At 33.8% G+C, this 14,019-nt stretch overlaps 1 protein-coding gene across 12 annotated transcripts in view; it reads left to right on the top strand.

The window, feature by feature from the left end:
* TRIQK (triple QxxK/R motif containing) overlaps positions 1 to 14,019 on the top strand; it is a 79,414-nt gene that overhangs the window by 29,815 nt on the left and 35,580 nt on the right. For 4 of the 12 annotated variants that reach the window (XM_054560836.2, XM_009243927.4, XM_054560840.2 and 1 more), the window contains one exon: positions 11,372 to 11,529. The gene's annotated coding sequence lies outside the window, so the exon portion shown is untranslated. 12 annotated transcript variants of the gene reach the window in all.

The following is a 14,019-nucleotide window of genomic DNA, read 5'->3' as shown; positions in this document are numbered from 1 at the left end:
TAAAGGGGAACTGGGCCCCTTAGAGAAATGGCAGGTTCCAGGGCAGGAGCAGGGAAAACACACGCTAAACCGTAAATATCTTATGTGTCAGAAAATAAAGAGGTTCTTAAAAAAGGACGGTGATATGCCAAAAGGACACAAACCACCTTGAATGAAATTTCACTGGCCAAATCCAGGACAATTTGGGAATCAAAATTTTAAAAATGTTATACATTAATTCTAACTAATTGAATAAAAAAATCTATGAGTACATGCTGCTATAAACACATATATGAATAAATAAATGGAGAGAAGGAAATGCTTTTTAATAAAGTAGGATACTAACTAATAAATATGGAAGAAATGAGGAAATTATAAAATCGTCACATGGCACCTGTCACAATATAATTAATTCTACCAAGAAACATCAATAAATGCTAACCAAGTCATGGCAAATTTGATGAATAGTATATTTACATAGTTTCAAAGCACCTCCACACCAAATACTTGTTAATTACAAAGGGGAAAAGACTAAATTCTCTCTCAGTGGAGAAATTAGGCAGGTACCACCTTAATCAAGGGATCCAAGTTAACACTGTCAGAAGAGGATAGCATGCAATGAGAACACTGTATTGGTCAGTTTAGTTAAAACAAACAAAAAAGGTAGAAAACAGGAGAAACTTGCTAGTTAAAAGAAAAATGAGAAATTCACATTGATTATGCTTTGTTAGAATGATGCTAGATGTATGATTGAAGAAGTTAGGGGTAGGTATATAGGCCCTTGGAATATATTTGAGGGAATGAGGTACCCAAGGAGGGCATAATATATAAAGTGAATGAATTATGGGGAACACGGGAACACAAACGCCATAGTTTCATAGGCAGCTAGAGGAAGAATGCTAGTGAAAGAGGTAAAGAAGAAATTGAAATGTAGAAGGAGAATCAGGAAAGTGCTGACTTGGAAGCCTACGGCTTGAAGTTTGACGACAGAGTATTCAGTAGTGCCATGTGCCAGAGGATGATTTTGTAAATAGGGACAGTCTATCTCAGCATAACCTACTATTGTGATATTCTCATATCTATTTCAGGTATTGCCTAAAATATTAATCTGTTTTCTGAAATGCAGTATTTTAAAAGAAGACTTGCCATTCTTTCCTTGTACTGCAACACCTTATGGGTGATAAAACTAACTGAGCTATGGTGTATGGTAAACTGTCCTTGTGTGCTTCATAGTTGGGGCAAGGGCTGTCCTGGATGGTCCTGGTTTAAGTTTATCTTGATGTAATGAGTGGGGCCCTCTTTCACTCTCAAAAGTGTTCTGGCTTGGATGGTAAGTTATATGGTCATCCTATTATAGGTCTCTGATGACAGGATATTCCTTTATCACAAGCTGGGGAAATGATTGATAAGCATGTCTCTTAGCCAATTCTTGATATCTTTTATTCGTTAACCAAAATGCTTATTTCATTCTGTTATAATCCATTTTAATTAACTTTCCAATAATCTAGGCCTCTATTTCCCAAACTTTACATGAAACAGAGGCTTCATGGGATGATAATGTGCATTGTTTGAGAAATCGGGCAAATAACATTGGGTTATGTGACTTATGTAAGCCCCCTCTTAGATTGACAGAGCACATGTAGAGACTCAGAAAAGTTTTTCAGTAGACTTCTCAAACTTATTAATAGTAGTTTTATCCTAAAACTACCAAATTTTGGGAACTTGGTTCACATATTGTTTCAATGTAAAATGCATGTAATTTAAGAAAAATAAAAATTTTAACATTGGATAAAACAAACTTGGTTATTAGTAGTGATTTTGATAAGACTTAAAGTGTATCAGAACATTTCATTTACACTAAACACAGATATATTACTCAGAAATTCTTAGTCAAATGCAATTAACATTTGGGCTAAACATAAAGGCAGTGTCTTTTTTGCTAGTAAATTTTTGTTTCAGAAAAATTTATTGAAAATTCTGAATCATAAGAATTCACTAATATTCCATTAGAGCCAAGAAAAGGCCATTCATATAGAGGATTTATGATAAAAGAAATTACATCCATTTAGTCAGGAATTACAGAGATAAAAGTAGATGCCATCTGAGATGTTTATGTCTAGAGCTTATTGTTTTCCTTCATTTTTTAGCCCAGTTTTTGGTACCAGCTGGATGAAATAAAGTTTTTTTATTCATGTGATAATTCAAACAATCTTGAGTTTTATTTAATTTTCTTAAAATAATCCAATTTAGAGGGATTGTAAGCATTGAAAACTCAAGGTTTGTGACCTTTAGATCATAACCCCGTTTTCAATTACTCTTTGTCTCATCAGGAAAAGCAGTCTGAAGGTTTGTTGGGTAATAGTCAAGTGGATATGAAACTGCCCTTTGTGAACCTCAGAATCCCTGAAGCTAATGATACCCTTGCTTCTTCTCATTCCTTTTGTCTGATTAAGCTCTTAGCGTGCAGTGGTATAAGCTGCTTGCCTTACTGGCTTTACATCAGAATTGTATATGTTTGTTCTTTTTACATGTTTGGATATGTGTCTCTTCTTGTATCAGTACTTTGTAATCCTGAAAACAGGGTCTGCAGTTTCATTTGTTTGGTACCATATTATTGTAATCTTTTTTTTTTTTTTTTTTTGGAGACCTAGTCTCGCTCTGTTGCCTAGGCTGGAGCTCAGTGGCTCAATTCCGGCTCACTGCAACCTCCACCTCCCGGGTTCAAGCGATTCTCCTGCCTCAGCCTCCTGAGTAACTGGAATTACAAGCGGGCACCACCACGACCAGTTAATTTTTTGTATATTTAGTAGAGACGTGGGTCGGAGGGTGTTTTACCATGTTAGCCAGGCTGATACCAAACTCCCGACCTCTGGTGATCCGCCCGCCTTGGCCTCCCAAAGTGCTGGGATTACAGGCGTAAGCCACTGTGCCTGGCCCATTGTAATCTTTTTAAAATTTATTTATTTATTTATTTTTATTTTTTATTGTAGTTTAAGTTCTAGGGTACATGTGCACAACTTTTAGAAAGCTTTTAAAACTTTTAGAAAGAGCAGTTTACATAAAAAAATCTTTATTTAAAGGATAGTGTAATTTATGCGATTAATTACTTTTTAGTTTGACTACTAAGAGTTACATTATAGACCAATCCTAGCTTAACTAACCTATCTTCTTTTACAAATATAATCCAGAAGATTAACTCAAGTACATTTCCCATACTGTTGAAGTCAAACCCTGGTCAATCATAACAATCATTTTCGTACTTGAAAAAATTGCTATTTAATAGAAGTTATCTCCCTCATGTGGCCTTTCAGATTTGAAGTGCCTATCGCTTTTATATTTGTGAAAAGTTTAGAATTTAAAAATATAATTCCATCGGACCCAGCTAACGCAGCACACCCCTCCCCCAATGATGAGCATTGTTGATGATGCTTACAAGGCAGCTTTTTGTCTATTCCGGGCAGTATAAATTTAATGTGTTGTTTTCAAGTGTGTCATGTGTCCAGATGCCACAACAATCTGTGCATTAAAAAAGCATTAAAATAAAAGTAAGTAAAATATTTGTGGGTATTTTTTGGTGGGGGCTGGGTTATTTGTGACATAATTATGTTTAGATTAATTAATTCTATTAGGTTTTAGGAAAAACAAGTGCTTTGTTTTCTTATTTCTTGTTTTAAACATTTTGCAATGTAGATTTCTAATGCTTCTCCACCCTTGTCAGCCACCCCATACCTACTTCTAGATTACCTATTTTTGTTAATGACATTACCATCTGTCTAACACAATATTTGCCAAGTATGGTCCACTAGCCACCTGAATTTGAAAACTGGCAGGGAGTAAGTGCTTATTCAAAATGCTGCTTCCTTGACCACTCCCCAACATTATTGACTGGGTATTTTTGAAGGGTGAGGCCTGGACTTTGTATTTTAGCTAACTATCACTAAAATTGAAAAACATTGTCATCTTCAGTTTTTCCTCTGCCTCATTGCCCCCATCCAAGCTGTTCCTATATTCTAAAAAGTAAAACACCAAATAGAACTTCCTTTCTACTTGTTGCATTGATTTATCGCTTGGTAGATTACTTTTGGAACTTAGCTGCATTTTTTTTTTTCTAGCCTATTTAGTTAACTTCAAACCTCCTAGTCTTTCTAATCTTATTAAAAAGTATCTGATTTGGTTACCTCACTGCACTAAATCCTTTTATGTTTTCCTACTGAATTCAGAAAAAGTCTAAAGTTTCAGGGGATCATTAGAAACGTCCACAATTTGATCATGCCACCACAACCAGGCCTTGCTGGTCCACCAGAGAGGCTGAAGGGCTTCACAGTCCCTGCTCAGGCCTCCCATCTACTTGCAGCTGTGTTTCTCAAATGCTAATATGCAAAAGAATTGCCTGTGACCTTGTTAAAAAGATAATCAATGGTTCTCAAACTTTAATGGTGACAGTAATCACACGGGAAATTTAAAAACAAAACAAAACAGGAGATCCATATACTTTAGCCCCTAAGATTCTGATTGAGTAGGACTGTGATGGGGCCCAGGAATATGCATTTTCATGAGTATCCCAGACAACTCTAATGGTGATTTTGGACCATACTTTGACAAATGCTGATCTGGACCCTCCAGTTGCTCCCAGTGAATAGGTGGTACTAACTAGACTCTTGAGATCTGAGGCTTTCTTCTGTGGTGCTGAATTCTAGCCAGCTGAACTTTCCTGGAGGGATTGGGACTCCTCCATTTACCAAAGCTACAGCTGACTCCTGGAGAGGCCTGAGTACTCATTGCAGTTTTGAGATAAAGGTAGTTCAAGATACTACACATTCCTGTTAACTTTTTTCACTGCCCTACCTGACCCATTTGGTTATAGGTCCTCCACTAAATACTTATGCCCATATTATTCTGTATTATCTTTGGTTTTTCATGGACTAATCTCCTGCTATTTCCTTCCCTCTCTATTTTTTTATATCCCCCTTGAACCCAGTTAATCCCAAACACTTTATTAATTTTACCTCTTGACATTAATTGGAACTTGATTCTTCTTATAAACACCACTTTCCTGAAGCCATCTTAAATGGAAACTGTTCTTCCATTGTTCACATACCTGTGGATCAAGAGGTTGATTTTTATCATTTTATTTTTTTATTGCCACTTCCAGAACATTTACATTTCCTGCATATAAAAGCAAACAAGACAAATCAAACAAGAAGCCCAGCTCCTTAGTGATGCATTCCATTTGACTGTAGGGTCCTCTACCTCTCTCTTTTGCTGTTTATCTATGGACATCCAGGTCCCTTCTCAGTCTTTCTAACTCTGAGTCTTTCTTTGCTTCCTCACCCATATCCTGCTACTATCCTGGATACTCTCATTATTCACATGTATGACATATGCATTATCCTGGTCTTTCAGTTCCTTAACGTATCTGCCATAATGTTTTCCTACCACTTCAGTCCTTCTGGACCAAAACTTACCCCATCTCAATAATAATATTAATCGCCTCACACTCACACTGACTAGTGACCTTTAATAACCTTTCTTCTCTAGTAAAATAACTAATTTTTCACTCCTAGTATTTGGTTTTTGGTTATTTTTTTACTCCCAAATCTTGTTATTTGGTTATTTTTTACTTTCAAATTTGGTTATTTAACTTTATTAAGTCCAAAGATTGTTCCACTTTCTGCTTCACTCTAAACCACTACTGTCTTCACTTCCTTTTCTACCTTTAGATGCCGTGGAACATCAAGTCACCCACTTTTTACAGTATCCTAAAGTTTTCTGTCATGCCTATCTGGGAAAACTTAAATTCTGCTTACTCTAGCAGACTACCCTTCTGTATGTCAGCACTAAGTAGCTAAGCACTCAGAAAGAAAAATATTATTTGCAATCAGATAGTCCAGTGCTATAATAGATTCATGGTTACAATTTTTTTTTGGTCTCTTAGTGTTGCCCGTAAATCCTGTTTTCATTTTTTATTTTTATATTTTTTAGAGATGGGGCCTCAACTCTGTTGCCCAAGCTGGAGTGCAGTGGCATGATCAGAGCTCACTGCCGTCTTAAACTCCTGGCCTCTAGAGATCTTCCCACTTCAGCTTCCAGAGTAGCTGGTATTACAGGCACAAGTGACTGCACCCAGTTAATCCTGTTTTCTTTAGACAACTCTTTCCATTCCTCCACAGCATTAATTCCAGCTCTGCAATTGCAAACCTCCAAACTTCCCACCTTTCATTTCTCTCATAAGGAGATAATCTTGCCTTCTACTTCATAGTGAAAACAGAGCTACTGCATAGATATCCCTTTACTTTTGGTTACCAGACCTCAAGTCTTATGTGTAATTTTGCCTGTTATTTTCTCTTTTTCTGTTAAAGTGACTCAGGGACGTAGTGTGCTATGATTATTACTTGAAATGAATACTGGATTCTATGCTTTCTTACTTTTTTTTTTCTGTATTTTCACCCTCTCACTTTCTGGTTGTTCCTCCCAATTATTATTTAGACCAACTCAAATTTTCATCTTTAATCCGAAACAAGCCCTAAAGAGTAAAAACAAAGCATAACAAAAAAAATCTCTTCCTCAACCTCAGTTCCTTTCTACTTGCTATGCTATCTGTCTCCTTCCTTGTATTTATTTTATAATGGATTGGTCTGTAATTTTCATTTCTGCTTTCTCACCTCTCACTTATTCTTTAGCCCATAGGAAGTATTTTTTCAAGTATTTTCAAGGGAGTAGAAGTCACCATTGTCAAGTGATGCTACAAAACAAATAACACTGATGAATGACCATTTAAGTACAGAGACATCATTGTTTCTTTTTCTCTGCATAATATTGTTGAGATTTATCTCTATTGCCTATGTTCAGTGTTTTTTTTTTTTTTTTTTTTTTTTTTGCTGGGTAGTATTACACTGTATGAATAAACCACAGTTTATCAACTCTTCTGTTGATCAATATTGGGGCTGCTTCCAATTTTTTTTTTTTTTTTTTTTTTTTTGTGAGATGGAGTCTCGCTCTGTTCCCCAGGCTGTAGTGCAGTGGTGTGATCTTGGCTCACTGCAAGCTCCGCCTCCCGGGTTCACTCCATTCTCCTGCCTCATCCTCCCTAGTGGCTGGGACCACAGGCACCCGCCACCATGCCCCCAATTTTCAACTATTACGAACAAAGCAGCCATGACCATTTTTGTAGAAAGTATTTTTGTAACCGTATACATTTATCTCTCTTACATAAATATCTAGGAATAGAAGTGCAAAAATTGCTGGTAGTTAACTTTGTAGGAACAGTCAATTTTATAAAGAAGTTGTACCAGAAATTTCAGTTGCTCCACATTCTCTTCAATATTTTGTATATGAAATATTTTTTATTTGAACCATTCTAGTAGATATGTAGTAGAATCTCAGTTCTAATTTTAATTTGCACTTTGCTGAGTACTACTGGTGTTAAGAACTTTTTCATGTGCTTGTCATCTATATATCTTATTTGCTGAAGTTTCTAGTTCCTGTTCAAGTTTTTGGCCCCTTTTTAAATTATTAGGTTGTATACCTTATATTATTAAATAGTTTTTTAATGCATTCTGGACGCAAATTATTTTGTCAGATACATATGTTATGAATACTATCTATCTGTAATAACCTATTTTCTTATTGGTGTCTTTTGATAAGCAAATATTAATTTTGATGTAATCCAGTTCATCCTTTTTTTCTCTTTTATGATATATCCTACTATGTTTTCTTCAATAAATATTTGCCTCTACAAAGTCATGAATATAATATTTTCCCTAGTAACTTTGTTGTCTTAGCTACTTTGTTCAGTTGTATGATCTATCTTCAATTAATTTTTGTGTATGATATGAGATGGGGTTAAATATTTTTGGTTGTTTGTTTTGTTTTTCATGAGGAAATATATTTGTTCTAGCACTATTTCCTAATACTGTGTTTTAGTTCCATAGTTTGGCTGGAAGGTGAGTCCCAACAACTAAGATTTCTTTTCTAGAACATGACTTTTTAGGTTTACACAGATAAGTGTCCTGTACTTACTTTTTGTATAAATTTTCATATCAATGTTGGCAAGTGATCAGGATTTTAGAAATCATCTTTTCGCATATTTCAGTTTTTAGATATAAAGGAAATTAGTTTGTCAAAGTGTAGGTGAACTGGGCACTTTGATCTCTGAAAACTGTAGAATAACAACTGTTTAGCTCTCCAGTTTTATACAGTAAGAATTTGTTCCTCAATGTAATAACTTGTCTCAATGACAATATGATAATACTATTAATATGAGTAATACATATAATTAATTGAAATAGTTAATATGACTTATAATATTGAAATAATTAATATTACTTATAATACTGCATTTTAATATTATAATTGTGTGTACCTTGTCCACTTCACACTTGATAGTCTTTCAAAAGACCTTTTTTTTTTTTTCATTTCCTTAAGTGTGGAGAACTATATCTGAAGATCTGAATCATCAATGATGCCTCTTAGGCAAGATCTGAATGATTACTCAGAGATGACGCTTGTGTGCAATATTAACAATATATAGGTTTCACAAGTAGGGATGTATTGAAAGGACATTTAAAGCAAATTGCAGAACATAGTAAATTCCTGGAAACATGAATGAGCTTGTCAAAGTCAAGGAACTAAAAGCTGAATTTCCTAGTGCACTGGAACATGAGAAAGGAACACATGACAAATTCAGATCATTAATGGTTCTTAATATTAAGGATTTTTGCTTTATCTAGGAAATGTGTCATCATTTCAATGACTTAAATATGTTAAGTGAATGAACAAGTTTAAATTTGTAATACTCTGGAAATGGTTAATGTGCGATAAGATCAGGGACAAATATCTTCTGTGTTTATGATATCCTCAGCATCTAGCATGAGGTTGTATTTTCATGATTGATTCTCAACTTTGATCCAGCCATAACCAAATACCTTTTCTGCCTAACTATAGCTTCATGTTTAACGAAGAATTTCCTTAGTAAGTGTATTTCTTTCAGCCTTAAAAACTAAGATAATTATTTTTTCTGTGGACATGGGTTGAACTTTTTTTAATAACCTGTGTTTTGATGTGTATTTAAATGTCACAGTCTGGATTTAATGCTTTTTCTGGAAGCAGAGACTATGTGAAGGCTTCAGATTTCTTACTTTTTTACTTGTTCTTTCTGGATTTCATAAAAAAGGTATAAATGAACAATAAAATAACTTGGTCGGAAGGTGATTGAATATAATACTACCTTTGTTTTTAAAGGTCACATATTATGCTTTAAAATACAGTTTGCAAAATTGCTCTGGAAAATTCAGGTTAAGAAAGCATACTAAAAACAAAAATGCTATGTTTAATCTTAAAAGTCCTAATGAGTGTAAAGTTTAATTAGATAAAAATTAACTGAATTATTTTAATATCCAATTTATGTATTAAATAAAATCAGCATTTTTCTTCTTTAAATATGTGTTATCAAGTTTCAAGAATGTTGGAAACTTCTGTGATGATTTAATCTGAAATCATTCCTACAGCAAAATTCATAAATAATAAATATTATCTTATTAATCCATATTTCAGTTTAGCTAGGCCTCAGAGCAAGTTAGTTCCTCAGGGAATGCAGTGTTCTTTACAAAAGAAGGTGATGAGACATAATCTCCAAGGAATTAAATTGTGAAAACAATCTTGGTATTGTACATGCTAATATAAGTCTGTTATTCCCTTTCCGCATCTATCACAACACATTTTAAATTGTGGCTGATCTTGTATGCAAATAGCTGTCTTATTAGAAATTGCGGCTGTATGTGCTAATGTCTCCCTGGATTTCTTGGGAGTTTGCTATCTAACCATCAAAGCAATAGAAATGAATGATGATTACTGCAAGGCTTTGAAGAACAAAGAAAAGTCAGAACATTTTAAAGATTCTACATGTCTGAGTCATTGACAGTTTGTACCATACAGATGAATAGGTACCTCTTTGGGTCATTTAAAATAGCCTCAATGTGTTTATTAGTAAGGCAAAATGCTTTCTATTTTTTTGTGTGTTTCTTGCAGCTAATAAAATGTAAGTAATTTATGTAAGAATGTGTTCTATAAGCATTTTTTGTTTTATCATTTGGCAAAACGTTATTTTACTTACTATATAGAATATAATTATTTCAAAGACAATGAGAAAGTTTAAATTTTGAAATTTTGATTAAATATTACCAAACCACTAAAAATAGCTAGAACAAAAATTTTAAACCAGTTTTTCTCTAATGTATCTTGGTTGAAATTCTTTTATAGCTTTTATATTCAGTGATTATTATACATATAAAATGTCCGTTCATAGAGCATAGGCCCCTCTAAAAATTGATTCTTTAGATTTTTCCGTGGCATAATTTTTAATGTAAAGTTTATTAACATATAAGTAAAATTCAGCTACTTTGGTGAAAATATATTTCTGATAAACCTCTTACTTTTTTATTTTCTGTAGGTAGTGAATGAATAAAGTATTGACCTCTGAAGTGTTATCTCTGCTGGGATGTTGGCTTAAATGACTAGAAAGGAATTGGGGGAAGCATAATGAGTAACCATTTTGGCAGATATAGCCTCAGTGATTTGCTTTAAAAAAAAATTAAGCATAGTCTGTAAAGGCAAAGAACAAAAACTAAATTGAAAAGGGAATAATATCTTGAGTGTTTATTCATTTAATCCAACTTCTCTCCTAAAATGGAGTGGTATCTTCCCTAGCTACACACAATTAAGATTAAAATAACTTGATTCCTATTTACAATTAATAAATGCAAAATACTATGCAAATAGGATTGCTATATGAATAAATTATAATATATCTATTGACAATTTTTATGGTGCTTGTCTTGACAGAATTATTTTTAATGTTTTGAATTATAAGAAGTAAGACTATAGAATTAGGTGCTGTCTTGGTTTTATTGCTAGAATTTTAAAATGTTTTCTTAGATGTAATAACTACATGGTTTATCAGAGATGAAAATTTAACTTATTTGACTTTGTCATAATTTGAATATTCCTAGATATTGCAATAATACCATAAATATGAAGATTATTATGATTAGAAGAATAGGTTTTTAGCTGAACTTATAACCTTATTACATATGGATAAAAATTATTAAGTTGGAGATGGCTTTCACTGTATTGGGTGGGATCATTGTTAACTATCTGTATGACAATATATATAGATAAACAATACAATTTTGTCAGGACAGATTTCAAATGCATTTAGTGTTTTAGAACCTTAATAAAGCTCTTTAGAAAAATTACAGTTTGATAATTGCATCAGTTTATATGGAAACATCTGTACTTGTTTGTTTTAGTTTCAGTGATGACAACTATTGTAACAAATAAATGCAAAAAATATATAGTACTGCAAATGCTGCAAATTTATTTTTTCTTATCACAGCAATATGAAACAGAAAAACAAGCTGGTTGGATAGCTGTCCTCCATGCAGTCATTCATGATCCAGGCTGTCATCATCTTCATCACATCATGTTCAGAGTTACCCTGGAGGTCATCTCCATTTCATCCAGATAAATGAGTATGCAAGGAAAGTTTTATAGGTCAGTTCTAGAAGTAGGAAACATTAATTTACTCACATTCTGTTGGTTGAAATAAGTGATGTGCCCACAACTAACATCAAAGGAGGCCGGGAAATTAGTCAAGTGTACGCGGAGGAAAAGAAAAAGGAGAACATGTATTTTAGTGAGTAGCCAACAGTTTTTTTAATAGTTTATCTTTCTGGCATGGAAATAACTATGCACATTATTTTTTTCTGTCTCCCCAATAGAGAGAACCTAAACATCTAGCATTTATTGCTTCTAGCTCCAAGCCAAGGATCTCAGGCTAACACACAGTCCTCTCTCAGTTTGCCTGTGACATTTTTCTACTACTCCCCAGCATCACAAAACCCCCAAGAAATAATGATTAAGCAGTGGATAACTGCTTTATACCTGCAATAATCATTCCCATTTATAAAGGGAAGAATGGAAAACAGCCACAGGAGTCATTGGTCCAATGTGGTGATAAAACCTCTGCTCACGAGACCACTGAGAAGATCCACTGTACTGATGTAGAAGTTTCAGTTTATGGTCTTTTTGTCCATTCTTCATGGCTCTCCCCTCTGGATGGTTCTTCCTTTCTAGTTGTGTGTGAAGTGGATGTTATAAACTCTATAGAGTTTGCCTTCCTTGGGTACTGCTGTTTACTGGTTTAAATGTAGAGGCCCAAAAGTTGGCTTTCATTCAAAGACTTTTTTAGATTATGTTTCTGGTTTCTTAGTAAATATAGTTCCCTCACATTTTAGTAACCTTCTTACCATTTCTACTCAGTTGCATGTGCCAATAAACACAGTGCAATTTCTTTCCTAGACCTAATTCTCATGTCCACTGTCTTTCTGTGCTTTAGAACTCCTAGGCTTCTCTTTTTCTACCCAATAGTGTCTACTTTGAAGTGATCTGAAATAATAGGCTCAGGTGAGACAGTGAAAACCCCTAGTCTGCTCTTTGTCTCTCTCTCTCTCTTTTTTTTTCTTTTTTTTAAGCTGATAAGTTTTAATGGGTCTTTGTTCTTCAAAGCCTGTTTTCGTTTTTTTCCTGTTAGTTCTCAGAAGAAGTTGGCTTTTCCAACATTTTTAGCCCCAAATTACTGGACTTTCTATTCTCTATGTTTTTTCTTGTGACATGACCAGTTCTTGTCTGACTTCATCTTCATCTTGTAATGCCTTACTAGAAGGAATGAGGAAAAACTTGCAGACACCAGTTTGAAGAATACTTATGACTAACACTTATATTCTATAAATAATGACATATTGTAATTGAGGCTAGGAAATATAGTCTGTGCTAGGAAGAAAAGGAGAATATGAATGTGGTAATCAGGTTGTACTCTCTGCTGCAATATTTAAATTCAATAAAAATCATAAAACTTACAGAGCAGAAATAAATTTTAATTGTGACCAAAAATACAAAAAAAATCAACAAAACAAAAAGTTGTTTTTTGAAAAGATAAGTAGAATTAACAAACCTTTGCTTGCCCAAAGAAAAAAAGGAGAAAACTCAAATAAAATGGGAAACAAAAAAGAAACATTACAACTGATACCACAGAAATACAAAAGATCATTAGCGACTACTAAGAACAACTATATACCAACAAATTGAAAAATCTAGAAGAAAAGAATACATTCCTGGGCATATAAAACCTACCAAGATTAAACATGACAAGACAGAATAGTTGAACAAAACAAAAATGAATCATGAGTTTGAAGCAGTAATAAAAAATCTTCCATCAAAGAAAAGCCCAGGACCTGATAGATTCATTGCAGACTTCTACCAAACAGTTAAAGAAGAACTAATGCCGTTTCTACTCAAACTATTCCAAAACATTGAAGAGGAGGGAATACTGCCAAACTCATTTTACAAGGCTGGCATTACTCTGATACCAAAACCAGACAAGAACACAATAAAAAAAAGGAATACTACAAGGTAATATCCCTGATGAACATAGATGTAAAAATCTCAACAAAACACTACAAACCAAATTCAGCAACACGTTCAAAAGGTAATGCATCATGATCAAGTTGGATCACCCCAGTGATGCAGGGATGGTTCAACATACACATATCAATAAACGTGATGTATCACAACAACAGAATCAAGAATAAACACCATACGATTATTTCAGTAGGTGCTGAAAAAGTATTCAACAAAATTTAACATTCCTTCATGATAAAATTAATCTTGTTAAAATTTCTCTACTACCCAAAGTGATCTACTGATTTAATGCAATCTCTATCAAAATACCAATGACATTCTCCACAAAAATCCTAAAGAACAATCCTAAAATTCACATGGAACCCCAGAAGATCCCCAATAGCTAAAGCAGTTCTGAGCAAAAAGAACAAAGCCAGAGAATCACACTATCTGATTTCAAATTATACTACAAATTTATAGTAATGAAACAATTCGATACTGGCATAAAAATAGACACATAGATCAATAGAACAGAACAGAGAACCCAGAACTAAATCCACACACTTAGAGTGTACTCATTTTTTA

The sequence above is a fragment of the Pongo abelii genome, chromosome 7, assembly GCF_028885655.2.
Source record: "Pongo abelii isolate AG06213 chromosome 7, NHGRI_mPonAbe1-v2.0_pri, whole genome shotgun sequence".
NCBI classification, from domain to species: domain Eukaryota; kingdom Metazoa; phylum Chordata; class Mammalia; order Primates; family Hominidae; genus Pongo; species Pongo abelii.
Note: the sequence above shows the minus strand (reverse complement) of the source record. Positions and strands in the feature narration are given on the sequence as shown.